This window comes from Rhinopithecus roxellana, chromosome 4, assembly GCF_007565055.1.
Source record: "Rhinopithecus roxellana isolate Shanxi Qingling chromosome 4, ASM756505v1, whole genome shotgun sequence".
Classification (NCBI taxonomy): domain Eukaryota; kingdom Metazoa; phylum Chordata; class Mammalia; order Primates; family Cercopithecidae; genus Rhinopithecus; species Rhinopithecus roxellana.
The window spans coordinates 3,735,197-3,750,246 of record NC_044552.1 but is presented as its reverse complement, the minus strand read 5'-3'; the positions used below and the strand labels follow the sequence as shown (position 1 = coordinate 3,750,246).

At 44.5% G+C, this 15,050-nt stretch overlaps 1 long non-coding RNA gene across 1 annotated transcript; it reads left to right on the top strand.

The window, feature by feature from the left end:
* Positions 1–222: 222 nt before the first annotated feature.
* LOC104672580 lies at positions 223–5,876 on the top strand. The gene is made up of 2 exons (XR_749411.1): positions 223–427; positions 4,524–5,876. It is a non-coding gene; the product is annotated as an uncharacterized LOC104672580 (long non-coding RNA).
* Positions 5,877–15,050: the final 9,174 nt, after the last annotated feature.

The following is a 15,050-nucleotide window of genomic DNA, read 5'->3' as shown; positions in this document are numbered from 1 at the left end:
ATATGATGAAAGCCCCGCACAATTCTGGCCTTCGTAAGGGGACACTTACCCTGCCCTTTCTCTCCTGTTCCAAACACGACATGAACATAACATGACAACAAGATTCTCAATCTCGCTAAACACCTCATGGTATGTTTCACCTCCTAGGTCATAGTTCTTTGTGGTATAACAGCTTATTACATGATTGAAGATTCGTGGGTTCATTACATTGCTTATCCCCACATCCTATCTGCAGCCTCTAGTCCAAGACTCCCAAGGGCCCCACGACATCTGATGCATCTTAGCACAGAGCACGCTAATGTCGACTCATGCCACATCCCTGTTACACACAAGCAGTCCGAGAGGAAGCACGGCAGAGCAGTTTTCCTCTCAGCCAGACCTCAGAGGTGGGCGTGGTATTTCTGTTTTTCCTTCCACCAAACAAAAGGTTTGTTAAGCCTACAAACTTTCCACTGTGAATGAAGTTGAGACTTTTGTTGAGAAAGATCTGGAATGGAACAGATTAGGTTTTTAAAACCGAATTAAGCTTTAAAAAAAATTGAGTCAACTATGATGATAATAACATTTGACCTACAAGAATGAAAGCAAACCACACAAGTAAACAAAGCCACATTTAATGATGGAGGCCTAATTGCTTTGTTTTGAAAATACAGGATTATTTTGAGCTTCAAAAGGAAATGTGCTTACGCACAATTTGAAGGTTGCAGTTTCCTTCTCAAAGAAAAATGATTGAAGATTTCACTTGGGTAAAATTTAAGAGGGCTTTGTCCTTTGAGCACCTAAAATCTTCAGAGTTAAGTTGTGATTTGTCCTTTTTGTCTGATAACGACTACAACTAATGTTAACTGAGCATTTGCCAGGGACTATGCCAATGAATTATCTCTTACTAACCTGAAATACAGGACAGTAGTGGTGAGCCAAATTTTATGTTGCTTTTGTTGCATGATAAAAGATTCAAGAGATATAAAAGACAGAAAAATACGGTTATCTCTGAATACAGCATGTGGCATCGCTGTTGTACTGGTGATTATGTGAAGGGCAAGACCACTTTTGAAAACACGCTCATTACTCCTCCAAGACCACATTTAGAGTCTGTACGATCCAAGAACAGCAGCTGTGTTTGTTATCAATTCAGATTCTACTTCGTACTTTGTGGACCCCAATAATGTACCAGCAAGAAACTTGAGTCTCCTATGTTGAGAAAAATGTGACTCTGGCTGTAAGAAGGTTTCATGAGGTAAAGATTTTTAGCCTCCCTGAGCAAAAGTGTGTGTGTGTGTGTGTATGTGTGTGTGTGTGTGTGTGTGTGTGTGTGTTTTCCAGCAGGGGTTCACATCAATGCTCGGAATATCTGAAGTACAGGCATTCTGGAATTAACGAATATACCACCCATTCAAGCAAGTCAGGGAGTTGTGTTGAAAACGGGAAGGCTTCTCATGGGCCTGGAAACCAGAAGGCAATTGCAGACCCCTCTTCCCAGGGCAGCCAGCTCACCAAGCTTCTGTCACACTGGTTTCTTTCTGTTTATCCAACACATGAGTCATCTTTTGCATTGAGTCAGGCCTTTGCATCTGCTGTGCCTTCTGCCTGGAAGGCTCCTTGAACTCAGCTCTTTTTTTTTTCTTAGCTCAAAAATCAAGATTTTTTTCCCTGACTGTCTTGTCTAAAGTAGACTCCCTCAAGTTAGGGCATCTATTCTAGTCTATAATTGTATGTGTATTGCAGGTCATTATTATCTGGCTCCCTTCACCTCCATGTAAGATCCATGACAGCAGGACCTGTGTCACTCTTGCTCACCACTGGACCCCACTGTCCAGCACGGTGCTTGACATATAGTTGTTGCTCAATGCACACGTGTGTGTATGTATGTGTGTATGTATGTATGTGTGTATGTGTGTGTATATATATACATATATATATATATATTTAGAGACAGTGTCTCACTCTGTTGTCCTGGTTGGAGTGAAGTGGCACGATCATAGCTCACTGCAGCCTTGACCTCCTGGGCTTGAGAAATCCTCTTGCTTCAGCCTCTCGAGTAGCTGAGACTACAGATGTGTACTGCCACACCTGGTTTCTTCTTATTATTATTATTCTGTAAAGACAGGGTCTTGCTATGCTGCCCAGGCTAGTCTTGAACTTCAGGCCTCAAGGGAACCTCCCACCTCAGCCTCCCAAAGTACTGGGATTATAGACATGAGCCATTGCATTGGCTCAATGCATATTTATTAAGTGAATGAATGAATAAGTGAATTCGTGAATACATGAATAATATTGAATTTAGCTATATTAGCAAAATGGGATATTACAGGATAGCACACAAACCTTATTACTGTTGTTTCTCTGAAAAATATGCCCCCTGAGAATGCAACTTGTGAGTGGGTGAGAGACTACATATAAGGGTTAAAACGGGCTAGGGCATAAAAAGTAGAAATAACAATATAGAGACATTAAATTTGCCTCTGCAGAAGCATAAAGGAAGTCTGCTTGACCTGAATAATCTTTAAGTCTGAAAATATTTCATCTATCAAAATCCAAAATCTTGTCACTCATCACTAGTTCCCACTCCCAATAACAGTTTTCTTGAAGAGATAGAAATGTCCACTCACATTCTTTTTTCTTTTTCTTTTTTTTTTTTTTTTGAGACGGAGTCTCACTCTGTCGCCCAGGCTGGAGTGCAGTGGCGCAATCTCGGCTCACTGCAAGCTCCACCTCCCAAGTTCACCACCCACATTCTTGACTGCATCACGCTTCCTGCAAAAATTGCAGATGGAGAGGCAGGGGAGAAAAAGCATCAGGGAGGTGTTGAAATAACTCATATTAGAAACCCCTAATTCCACAGTCAGTTTTAAGTGGGCAACTCTGTCTTCAGAAGGCTTAGGCTTTTGAGTCTGTAGAAATCTACAGCTCACAATGTAAGCTGTTGGCTACCAGAAAATGAAATGATGAAATACTAATCTGATGAGTAGAGGAGGGAGGATGTTTGCTCATAGAGTTGTCTGCAGGTTGTGAGAGAGTGCCAGAATCTGGGCTTCTGGAGGAGGGAAAGAAGGCTGGAGGAGTTTGAAAGAGAAAAACAAAGTCCTCTGGTCCTGAGACCTTCCTCCAGGGATTGAGAGGCTGGGGTAGAGGTTAGGGGCTGGAGGGAGAGAAGTGGGAGCTGCAATTTGGGGCAGTTCTGGGATCTTCTGCTTCTATCCCTGCACGTAGCAAGCCATTGGGATTTTCCAAAGCTTCAGGATAGATGAGACAGTGCGGCCCAGTCTGAAATGGCCTCAGCTCTGTAGGTGGAAAGATGTTGGTGATGCCTGAAGGTTCTTGTGCCTCTTCTTGTCTTAGGGTTACAGTTTTGGGTTACAGTGTAACTGACATAATCTCCAAAGATCTGATCATGTCTTCTAATGTGTCCTAAGTACCACTTGAGAGGTACCAAGTCCTGTAGAGATTCAGAGAAGGAAAAGTGCACTTCTGGCTGGGGGTCAGGAAAAGGCTCCGGGAAAAAGCTGGCTCAGAAGGATAAGGAGACTTTTAGTGGATGGGGAAAGAAAAGCATTCAAAGATGAAACAGCAAGAGCAAAGTACAGAGGGAACGCAGAGGTGTTGTCAAAGACTGACGTGGAGACCTGCTGCATGTGGTTGGGAAGAGAGGGAGGGGTTAACAGCCACTGGAAACTATGGATGGAGGCAGTGTTCTCAAGAAGAATAAAGAGGTAAAAAAAAGAAAAAAAAAAAAAAAAAAAAAACAGAGGCTGATGACAAAGGAGGCACTTGAAAAACACCACTTTTGCCAGAGATTGATTGGCGCCACCTTCTCCTGAGTGAGGTAATCGTTTCTTTGACAATAGATATTTATTAAATTCCCACTACATTGCCAGGTGCCATCCTGACTTTGGAAATAAAGCAAAGGCTAGTAAAAATGAAAACAAAAGTCCCTTCATTTGTGGAGTTTACATTCCAGCGGGGCAGATAGGAAGTAAACAAATAACAAAGTCAGTCAGATGGTGGTAAATCCTATGGAGAAGAACACAGCCCAGCCAGGGAGCAAGGGCACTGTCAGTGGTGCAGGAGCCGTGTTGTGTGGGACCCGCGAAAGCAGACACTCTGCCTCCCAAGGTTTCATGCACATGCTCGTTCATTCATTCATGCTCTTTGCTTATATTTTTTTGCCAGGCACCGGAGCAGAGCTATAAATGAGATAAGTAAAATCCTCATGGAGCTCAGGGTCTCATAAGCAAGTAACAGATAAATAAATAATATCATGTTAAGTAGTGGTAGTGGTCATTGTGACAAAGAAAAATAGCAGAGCAAGGGGATAAGAAGGGACAGGGGCGTAGTATGGAGATGATATTGGAGCACAGAAGGAGTGAACTACGAGTATCCCAGAAGGAGAAAAGCAAGGACAAATGCCCTGAGAGGAAATGAGTTTTGAGTGTCACGGAACGGGTAAATTCATGCATGACAATGTCTTCTCTCTCCTCTTCTCTTCTTTCTTTTATATTAAACACATCTGCTTCTCAGCAAAGGACCTGTGTAAAGCAAGGCATCATCTTACTGCAAGGGGAGACATCGCTGGGGTCTGGTTAGAAGATCCGGCTCTGTTTTCTCTAATGAAGGTCTTTATAGGAAATCTGCATTAGTGCCTTGTTTGTGTTCATCGACCCTCTGCTTCATGGCAGAAGGGCGCTTACTTGAAGGCCCCTAAGCAGGGAAGGAAGGGGAGTTTCTGTCCCCTCCCTAGCTGGCTTCCCTGGCACATGCTGATTTCCCTCCAATTCTGTAGTGCATGTCATGACCAGGGGAGGAAAGAATTCAGCTGGACCACCTCAAGGACTGTGTGATGGAGTCGAAAACTTTGCTGATGTACATGTTGGTGGTCAAGGAAGGCCTTCTGAACACTTACCTGGTGCCCACAGAGGTTCTGAGAGCTGGAAGCTGGAAACAGTCAGTCTGGGGTCCTAAAAGTTGTCTTCTCTTCAGTGCCGACATCAGGGGCATATTGGTGGTAGAAACAGGGTCTCCACGTGGCCACAGGCACCATTAATTGGTTCAGTTTTCTTGCATTTCTCCTGAGCTCATCCTGACCCTGTGCACTGCTGACCAGGAGTTCTAACCTGCAGCATCGTGGGTGGGTCCAGCTTGCAACCTCATCAGGGTTGACTTTGTTACTCTTACTGATGAAGAAACTGAGACTCAGAAGGATAAAGGCCCTGACCCAGGGTAACACAGTGGTGGGGCAAGGACATGAGCCCGGCTTCTCTCACTTATGAGGAAATCTGCAAGGATGATCACTGTGCTGAAAAAGGAGGGGGAGGGGGTCTGAACTTCTGAGGCAGCCTCGCTTCTGCAGCGTTGTCTGTGGGAAGGACACACCACCCTGGCTGCACATTAGAATCACCTGGGCAGCTTTTAAAACTCCCGGGGCCCAAGTCTTACCTCGGGCCAATTAAAAGAGAATCTCTGGAGGGGAGACCTAGGCATTGGGATTTTTTTTCCCAAAACTGCCCAAATAGTTCCAATGTGTAGCCCAGGTTAAGAACCACTGTTTAAGGGCGAATTCTGTTGCAGCTGTTGAAAAAATTTTTTAATGCAATAATCTTGGAATTCTCTTGTTTTAAAAAGGACAAATAGCTTGCTACTTCTTCCTTCTCTGGTCACTCCAGAGTAGTCATTTTTCAAGATAAGGACCTGGGTTAAGTGAGCATAAAAACACGAATAAAAATTAAAATAAATTACTAAGTGAGAAATAAAAGTCATGAATAATGTAACAAGGGGAAGAGCTGGAAGAACTAGGGCAGAAAGCAAAGCTGAGAAAATATAAAAGAAGAGGGTCACTGCGGAAGCCTCTGTGAGGTCAGAGTACAAATGGAGGAAGGAAAGCTGGTGTGTAAATCCTGTCTTTTTGATACTTGGGCCCAGTAAGTACCTTGGAGACCTGAGGGATTTCAGTTCTTGCAGATGACTGACAAGCTCCAGCCATGGGCTGCCAGCATCCCCCAGAAAGAGCAGCCACGCCCAGGTCTGTAGAGCGTGTTCTAGACTGAGCAGGACATGGTGAAGAGCAGTAGAACTGCAGTCACTTGGCCACGCATAGTGGCTCATGCCTGTAATCCCAGCACTTTGGGAGGCCGAGGCGGGCAGATCATGAGGTCAGGAGTTTGAGACCAGACTGGCCAACATAGTGAAACCCCGTCTCTACTAAAAATACAAAAATTAGCTGGGCACGGTGGCACGTGCCTGCAGTCCCAGCTACTTGGGAGGCTGGGGCAGGAGAATTGCTTGAATCTGGGAGGCAGGGGTTGTGGTAAGCCAAGATTGCACCACTGCACTCCAGCCTGGGCAACAGAGTGAGACTCTGTCTCAAAAGAAAAAAAAAAAGACCACACACCCATACAGGTGTCAAAAAAAAAAAAAAAAGAATTGCAGTCACATGATCACATGAGCCCCAGGCCTTTGAATTGGAATCCAGGAGGGATGATGAGGAGGAAGAGGCCTTGTTCTGTTTGAAAAAGCCCCAGTGATTTGGTCACACTCCTTCCCTCTCCCTTCCCTTTTCTCCTCCACCCCTACATGGAGAATTACTGTCCCCACAAGGACTCACCCGTGTGACCAGCTCTCCTGCAGGTCCAAAACAATCCAAAACTTTGTGACTAGCATGTCATTTGCACCTTCCAGGCAGCTCCTGAAGGAACACACTCCCACTGGGAAGGGTGATGGGTAATGATTCCCAGAACCTGTCACTCAATGATTGACATTAGTCTTAGTCATGGTTACCACCAAAACTTCCCCAAAGGAGGGACATCTGGGTCCTTTGATTGACCAATAGTATGTTCTCCAGGAAGATTTGCTTCCAACCAATTCCCAGAAAGTTCAAGCAATAGATGACAAAATGTTATAAACCCAAATATTTTATCAAATGGTAACCAAGTTTTGGGTCTTCAGATTAACACATTCTTTCTTAGACACAGTCCACTAAATACAGACCTCACCATGAACGATCTGTTTGTTTGAACTGGTGATTCTTCGTCATCAGGTTACTATGGTTGAAAGTTGAGAAGGCACATACAATTGCCAGATATTTGGGGGACAACTGGAAGGCACTGAGTTTCCTAAATGACCTCTATGAAATTGTAGTTGAACTGGGGCAAGACAGGAGCATATTTCGATGAATTTTGTTCTCAGGTATTGTAAAGAGTTACATATATGTATATTTTTACTCCAACCTATTTGACCTGCAAAAACCTTCTTGAGGTATGGGAGTTTTGATTAACAAGTACTCATTACATTATCTGAAGACCTTGTCTGTAAGTCTAGAATACATAAACAGTTACTATGAACATAGCTGAAAAGGAAAAGTTGCCCTTGCAGGGCATTCTTGCCTCCTGGATACACTCCAAGTGGCACCTTTCCCTGCTTTATAAAATGGCATATTCCAGAATGTTATCAAAGTGTATCTTAAAAGATATCAATACCCTCAATGATTTACAGTGTCACTATGGTTTCTTGTAAGAAAGAAAAAAAAATCCAAGTTGGCAAACTGGTATAAATGGTGCATAATAATTTTTTTTGATGACCTGGGACAGCCAATGGGTGCCTTTAATGTGAATGGCTGCAAAGGTGCTTTTGATACCTGTGTGTAAAGGTGGAAACCCAAAGCTTTCACACCACATGGTGTAGGCCCAGCAGAAGTGGCCGTAGATGCAGAAACTCCCAAACAAACATGTAACCTAACAACTCTATCAAACTAATCAAAATGTTCCCATTGAATCATCTAAAATAAGATGAGATCTCTCTCGCCTTCACAGAATTAGTCAAGTTCCTCTCCCATGTGATTATATCTCTGGCAAAAGCTTCCTTCAGGCCTAACCCACTTTTTAAAGCATGACTGGTATTGTACATTTGTTAGTGGGAAAGGGACACCTCTTATCTCTTAGAAATATAATCAGGTTGGGAAAAGGAGAAATAGTCACAGACCATTTGACTGGTGGCCAGGAGAAGAACGAGCCATAGGCTCAGCATTTGGGTGTTTGACCAATCCCTGGGCTCAGCTAGAGTAGCACGGAGAGAAACATGCTTGTTGATCAGATATTCAGAATCCCCAAAGCTACCCAACCCAAAGTCAAGCCATGTTCTGGGAGTCTCACTGATATATTTTAAATAGATTCCAGCTGGGAAAGATCACGCCCTACTGAGAAATAGTATGAGTTGGCAAACGTTTTGTGAATAAGGGCCAGATAGTAAACTTTTTTCTTTTTTTGAGATGGAGTCTCACTCTGCAGTGGCACGATCTTAGTACCATATTGTGGCAGAACATGGAAGGCGCGATCTCAGCTCACTGCAACCTCCGCCTCCTGAGTTCAAGGGATTCTCCTGCCTCAGCCTCCTGAAGAGCTGGGACTGCAGGCGCCCACCATCACGCCCAGCTAACTTTTTTGTATTTTTAGTAAAGATGGGTTTCACCGTGTTAGCCAGGATGGTCTCGATCTCCTGACCTCATGATCCACCCACCTCAGCCTCCCAAAGTGCTGGGATTACAGGCATGAGCCACTGCACCTGGCTGAGAGTAAACATTTTAGGTTTTGCAGGCCACATGGTCTCTATCAAAACTACTCAATTCTACTATTGCAGTGCAAAAGCAGCCACAGACTATGTGGAAACAAATGGATGTGGCTGTAGTCTAATAAAACTTTATTTACAAAGACAGGCCATGTGCCAGATTTGGCTGCGGGCTGTAGTTTGCCAAATTCCTCTCCCTATTTATATTATTGAGAATGATCTGTGTAGGTGGAAGACAGACGTGTTCACCAAATTATAGAGTATGATTTTTAGAGGCCAGTATAGGGGTAGCAAAGAACATGGACTCTGAAGCCTGAATTCAGATCCTTACTCCATGAGCTGGATAACCTTGAGCAAATTATTATACCACTCTGTGCCTCATCTATATGAGGCACATACTTTGGTCTATACGATGAGGTTTTATTCATCTATAAAATGAGGATTATAATAGAACTTAGTGTTGCAATTTGGGTTCATCCCAAAGTGGACCCAGATGAAAGGACTTAGATATAAGTGATTTTTTCAGAGGTGATTCCAGGAAGTACAAGTGAAGGAATAAGGGTGGGTGAGAGCACAGGGAGAGAAGCTCTTGAAGGGGCTGTAAAGGAGCAGTCATTCTCTAGGGCAATGGGGGCACCATCATGTGAGGACCTTCACAGTACTGCAGAGGGCACGGAACTGGGATGTTTACCTATGCACACATGTTCCTCAATGTCATTTCATGTCAAACTGTCCACTGTGACTGCAGGTGTAATTGGGAAGTGGACTGAGGGCACATGGATGGGCAATAGTGACTGCCACACGATTTCACAGGGCTGTTATAAAGATGACATGAATTTGTATTTTCAAGGCACATGGGGGAAAAATGCCTGGTCTTCAGGAAATGCCATTTAAGTGACTGCCAAATACAGAGTGGGCATCCTTTGAAGCAGTAGGAAAGAATATTAGACATAACAAAAATTAAATTGTTGAAATTTCATATCTGTAAAGGTAATATGGATTGAACACTGAAACAAGTTCCACAGTAGATTATGAAGGAACACTAGAAATGCCAGGAAACATGTAGGTAGATTATAGGCAGTGGCCTCTTCAACTCTGTCAAGTTGTGAGTCAATATCATGTACTACATTAGCTGATGACAGTGATCTGGAGTGACCCTAGGAAGGCGGGGACACAGGAAAGCAAATAAAATGTATGCTATGTTTAATCCATGCCTAGTTGTTAAAATTTGGCACTGTAATTAGGCACAAATGACATATTCTTTACTTGAATTATTATAATTTGAATTACTTTTATGTAACCTTATAAAAGTTTTTTTTTTTTTTTTTTTTTTTTTTTTTTTTTTTTTTTGGAGACGGAGTCTCGCTCAATTGCCCAGGCTGGAGTGCAGTTGCAGGATCTCGACTCACTGCAACCTCTGCCTCCCGGGTTCAAGCAGTTCTTCTGCCTCAGCCTCCCAAATAGCTGGGATTATAGACATGTGCCACCATGCCTGGCTTACTTTTGTATTTTTAGTAGAGATGGGGCTTCGCCATGTTGGCCAGGCTAGTCTCGAACTCCTGACCTCAGGTGATCCACCCACCACAGTCTCCCAAAGTACTGAAAATACAGGAATGAGCCACCACACATGGCCCCATGAAAAGTTTTTCTCTTATTTGGTTAATCCTTCAGTATCTAAAATTAGGAAAAGATTGTCCATTTTTCCTAACACAGTTTAATCATTTCAACCACCTATGTATATGAATTAAAGTGTAGAAACGTAACCCACATACTCTGGCCTTTTGTTTACAACCTTCCTGACTCCATTCCATTCATTCTCACCCTGTGGGGTCTCTCCCACATACCCCCATCCGTCCCCCGTTTTTCATGTGATTTTAAGGCATATGCACATACTTCCCCTGAGAGGTCTGCCTGCTGGTATACTCTGGGGAAGGGTGCTCTTATTGAGAGGTGACAACATGCTAGCAGCCCTTGCTTGCTCTCGGCGCCTCCTCAGCCTCCGCTTCCACTCCGGCGGGCAGCGCTAGAGGAGCCCTTCAGCCCGCCGCTGCACCGTGGGAGCCCATCTCTGGGCTGACCGAGGCTGGAGCTGGCTCCCTCTGCTTGCGGAGAGGTGTAGAGGGGGAGGTGTGGAGGAGGAGGTGCGGTTGGGAACCAGGGCTGCCCGCGGTGCTCGTGGGGCAGCACGAGTTCCGGGTGGGCGCGGTCTAGGCGGACCCCACACTCTGAGGTGCCGGCCCACCTGGCTGCCCTGGGCAGTGAGCGGCTTAGTACCTGAGCTAGCAACTGTGGAGGGTGCGCCGGTTGCCCTATCACTGACAGTCTGCCAGCGCCGGCTGAAATTCTCGCCCGGCTGCAGCCTTCCCTGTGGGGCAGGGCTGGGGACCATGCCCCAGCCGTGCCACGCCCCCGTGGGCTCCCGCGCGGCAGGAGCCTCCCTGACTGGTGCCACCCCATGTGCCGCGGCACCCGGTCCCATCAACCACCAAAGGGCTGAGGAGTGCGGGCACTAAGCGAGGGACTGGCGGGCAGCTCCCTCCGCGGTCCCTGGCGCCGCATCCTCTAGGTGAAGCCAACTGGGTTCCTGAGTCAGGTGAGGACTTGAAGAAATTTTATGTCTACCTGGAGGATTGTATATGCACCAATCAGCACCCTGTGTCTAGCTCAAGGTTTGTAAACGCACCGATCAGTGCTCTGTGTCTACCTATTCTAGTGGGGACTTGGAGAACTTTTGTGTCTAGCTAAAGGATTGTAAATGCACCAATTAGCACTCTGTGTCTAGCTCAAGGTTTGTAAATGCACCAATCAACTCTCTGTAAAATGGGCCAATCAGCTCTGTAAAATGAACTAATCAGCAGGATGTGTGTGTGGGGGTGTGGGGGGGTGGGGGGGTGGGGGGGTGGGGGGGTGGGGGGGTGGGGGGGTGGAAGGCGGGGTCAGACAAGGGAATAAAGGTAGGCCGCCCAAGCCGGCAGTGGCAACGTGGTCTGGTTTTTCTTCACAGTGTGGAAGCTTTGTTCTTAGCCCTTTCCAATAAATCTTGCTGTTGCTTATTCTTTGGGCCCGGGCCACCTTTAAGAGCTGTAACACTCACCACAAAGGTCTGCATCTTCACTTCTGAAGTCAGTGAGACCAGGAACCCACGGAGGGAAGAACAACTCCAGACGGGAGGACCCAACAACTGTGCATGTGCTACTCTTATGAACTGTAACACTTACCTTGAAGGTATACGGTTTCAGTCCTGAGGGCAGTAAGACCACACGAACCCACCAGAAGGAACAAACAGCTCCAGACGCGCTGCTTTTAAGAGCTGTAAAACCATGAAGGTCTGCAGCTTCACTCCTGAAGTCAGTGAGACCATGAACCCACCAGAAGGAACAAACAACTCCAGACGTGCTGCTTTTAAGAGCTGTAAAACCACGAAGGTCTGCAGTTTCACTCCTGAAGTCAGTGGGACCACGAACCCACCAGAAGGAACAAACTCTGGATACACTATGTTTAAGAACTGTAACACATACTGTGAGGGTCCACGGCTTCATTCTTGAAGTCAGCAAGACCAAGAACCCACCGATTCTGTACACATTATCTTAGTACTATATTGTGGGAGAGATGTGAGGGAGACATCCTTGACCCCGGTGGGCGATAGGAGGAGCACAGTAGATAGGAGCCCTGGCTCTTTTGTATTTAACAGTTCCAGGTAGATGGAAAGTGAAGGGTTGGGCTTAATGAGAAATAAGGCTCTGAGAAGAAAGTGTGCCAAAGAGTTGGTTCTTGTTTCCAGAATTTTACTACAAAAGCATAGACAACAATCTTTGGCATGGGTCAGTAGCTATAAGAATAAACCTAAAACCACTTTCAAGAACCAGGGGAATAATCTTGAGTGGGAAGAGGAAGAAACAGCCATGCCTCTCTATCGAGCCTCGCCAGGCTCTTGACGTTACTGAAATAGAATAATCTTCAGAGACGCTTCCAGCATGTGTCGCAGGAAAATGCTTTTGGCTGCAAGAAACAAAACCGACTGAAAGTGGCTTAAAGTATAAGGAAATTTAGTATTACACAAAAGAAAATGTCCAAGGTTGCTAAATTCATTGGTTCAAAAAATGTAATCCAGGATCCAGGCTCTATTCTGCCAACCTTCATGTATCATCCTTGTTCTCCTGCTGGCTCTCCCTGTGGTTGAAGGTGGCTACTGCCTCTCTGTGTATCACAACAAACACAACCACATCCAGAGGAAAAAGAAACTGTCTTTATGTGTGCCTCTTTTAGGAGTGAGGAAACCTTTCCCAAAAGTCACCCAGCCGACTTTCTGCCAGAACTGTTTGGTCACAATAGACTGCAAGGTCAGTCCTAAACAAGCTATGGGCAAGACCAGGACCATCATGTCTGGCTCAGATGGGTAAGAATTGATTGCTGGAGCTAGGCTGGAGTTGGTGACTCCTTTGAGTCACATCAAGGAGAAACAGGTTCCAAAGCAACTTTGCAACTCTGCCAACAAAGAAGGGGGTGGATTGAATGTTGACTACCAACAGTAGGGTTATGAAGATGTCCTGGAGCTCCACTGATACTGTTTCTTTTTTCCAGCTTTTCCTGCTTATTAGCAAATGGCTAAAACTCCTTTGAAAAAATAAGAGCTCTTTGATTCTACAATTTCAAATGAAAAGCACAAAAGTATGAATGTGACTAGGAAGAGTGTGAGTTGGATGAGTTTCCCTTTAATTGGAAAAGTCTAATATGCAGTCTTTTCTTCTTTGGAAAGAGGAAGAGTACTAGAAATCAGAAATGTACTTGGTACCTCAAGAGGTTGGCATAACCCTTTGTATACAAATTTATTGTAGTATTTACCGTCTAATGTGGTTATTTACTTATATATGTCAGCCCTACCACTCTGTGAGTTCTTGATGGGCAGGGGACTCCACTATTCTTCATCACATCCCAGAAACCAGTGCAGGCCAGCACATATTTCCTGTCATGCCAGGCTTCACTCATGCTCACCTTGGTAGAAACTGTGATGAGACACACTCAGCTCCGTCATGTAACCCAGACATACATTATAAGTCTGGCTCATGCTGGTCAGATGGTTCCAGCTGACTAAGTACCTTTTCTTGCGCCCAGTTCCTGATGACATTTTCTTGAAAGAATTCGTGCAAATCTAATTACCCTCTCCCCACACATATTCCTGCCCCTTACATTTTGAGTTACTGCTTCTCTCCTGCGTTTTTAGTTATTGCTTCTCAATTCTTCTCCCTTTTAGGTCCCCAGCCAGCTTCAAGCTCCAGAAGACACTCCTCTGCTTTATCTTTAACTAAATACGAGTCTATCGGTTATTTAAACATCTATTAACTACTGTAATACCACTATGGTTTTTGTCTTGGCTGCATTTGTTATTTCCTCTGATACCTTTTTTCTTAGGTTCATGGTTTCCTATTTTCCCCATCAATCTTCTCCTCTCCTGAGACCTATAGTCCCCACTGTTCTATTTCTGCCAATCACCATCTTATCTATTATACAGGAGCAGCCACCAAACTCTGATTTCCATCAACATGCAAAAGATGAATTACGTGTCCACAAAAAGGGGAACAAACACAAAAGAGGCAGTCCTGGATTTCCAAATGCCTCATACAAATCGGCAGTTGTACATGATCCCCCTGCACCCATCCCATCACCCTCTTCAGTGCATATAAACTAGGAGGCTGCAACATGCATAAATTCAATAAGTGCTTTCAGAAGCCTACCAGGAAGAAATCTAATGTTCTTTCCCTTCTACAGTTGATCCTAGTTTGTACCCATGCAAATGATGCTGATATTTAGACAACTTTAAAGGGCTTATAAAGTCCACAAAGGACTCTGACACCCAAATTAAAGTTGTATCCTTAGTTCACCTCACTGTGCAAAAATATTGCAAAATATTTGGTGAAGTTAATCCCCATCTGACCACCTCCACAATCACTAACCACAACAGGAGAAGTTAAAAAAAATGAATTCCGGGAGTGCTTTATGATTTATTTGCTGTGTCAGTTTTAAGCTAAAGCCTTAACTTTTGATATATATTTGATTTTCAGAATAGGCTGCAGAAGAACAACCTTAATGTAACTGCTTCCCTGTAATGTGAAAGACTGTCTCAGGCTCCTCTGAATCTGCTGTCATTTCTGTTGATTCATGAGGTTGGATTATATTTTGCAAATTTTCTTTAATGAGTGTATATGTGTATTGTGTATATGTTGCAGGTTCTTCTTTACTCCATTGTGGAGGTGACTGTATAGGCTGTCAATGTGTATTCCCAGTGGTACATGCTCTCTATTCGGCAACCAAGGAGAGAAAAAGTTGATCAGAGATGTGGTGGTAATGCATACGTAAGGGCCTAGAAACCGGTGGTAACAACATGAGTTTATGGAATTACTGCATACCAGCCCCTAAGGGAGTAATTACAGATAGACTTTGAAGCTGCTTAATAACTGGCAGCATCACAGATTTTTGTAATCACCTGAGAAGCTGCAGAT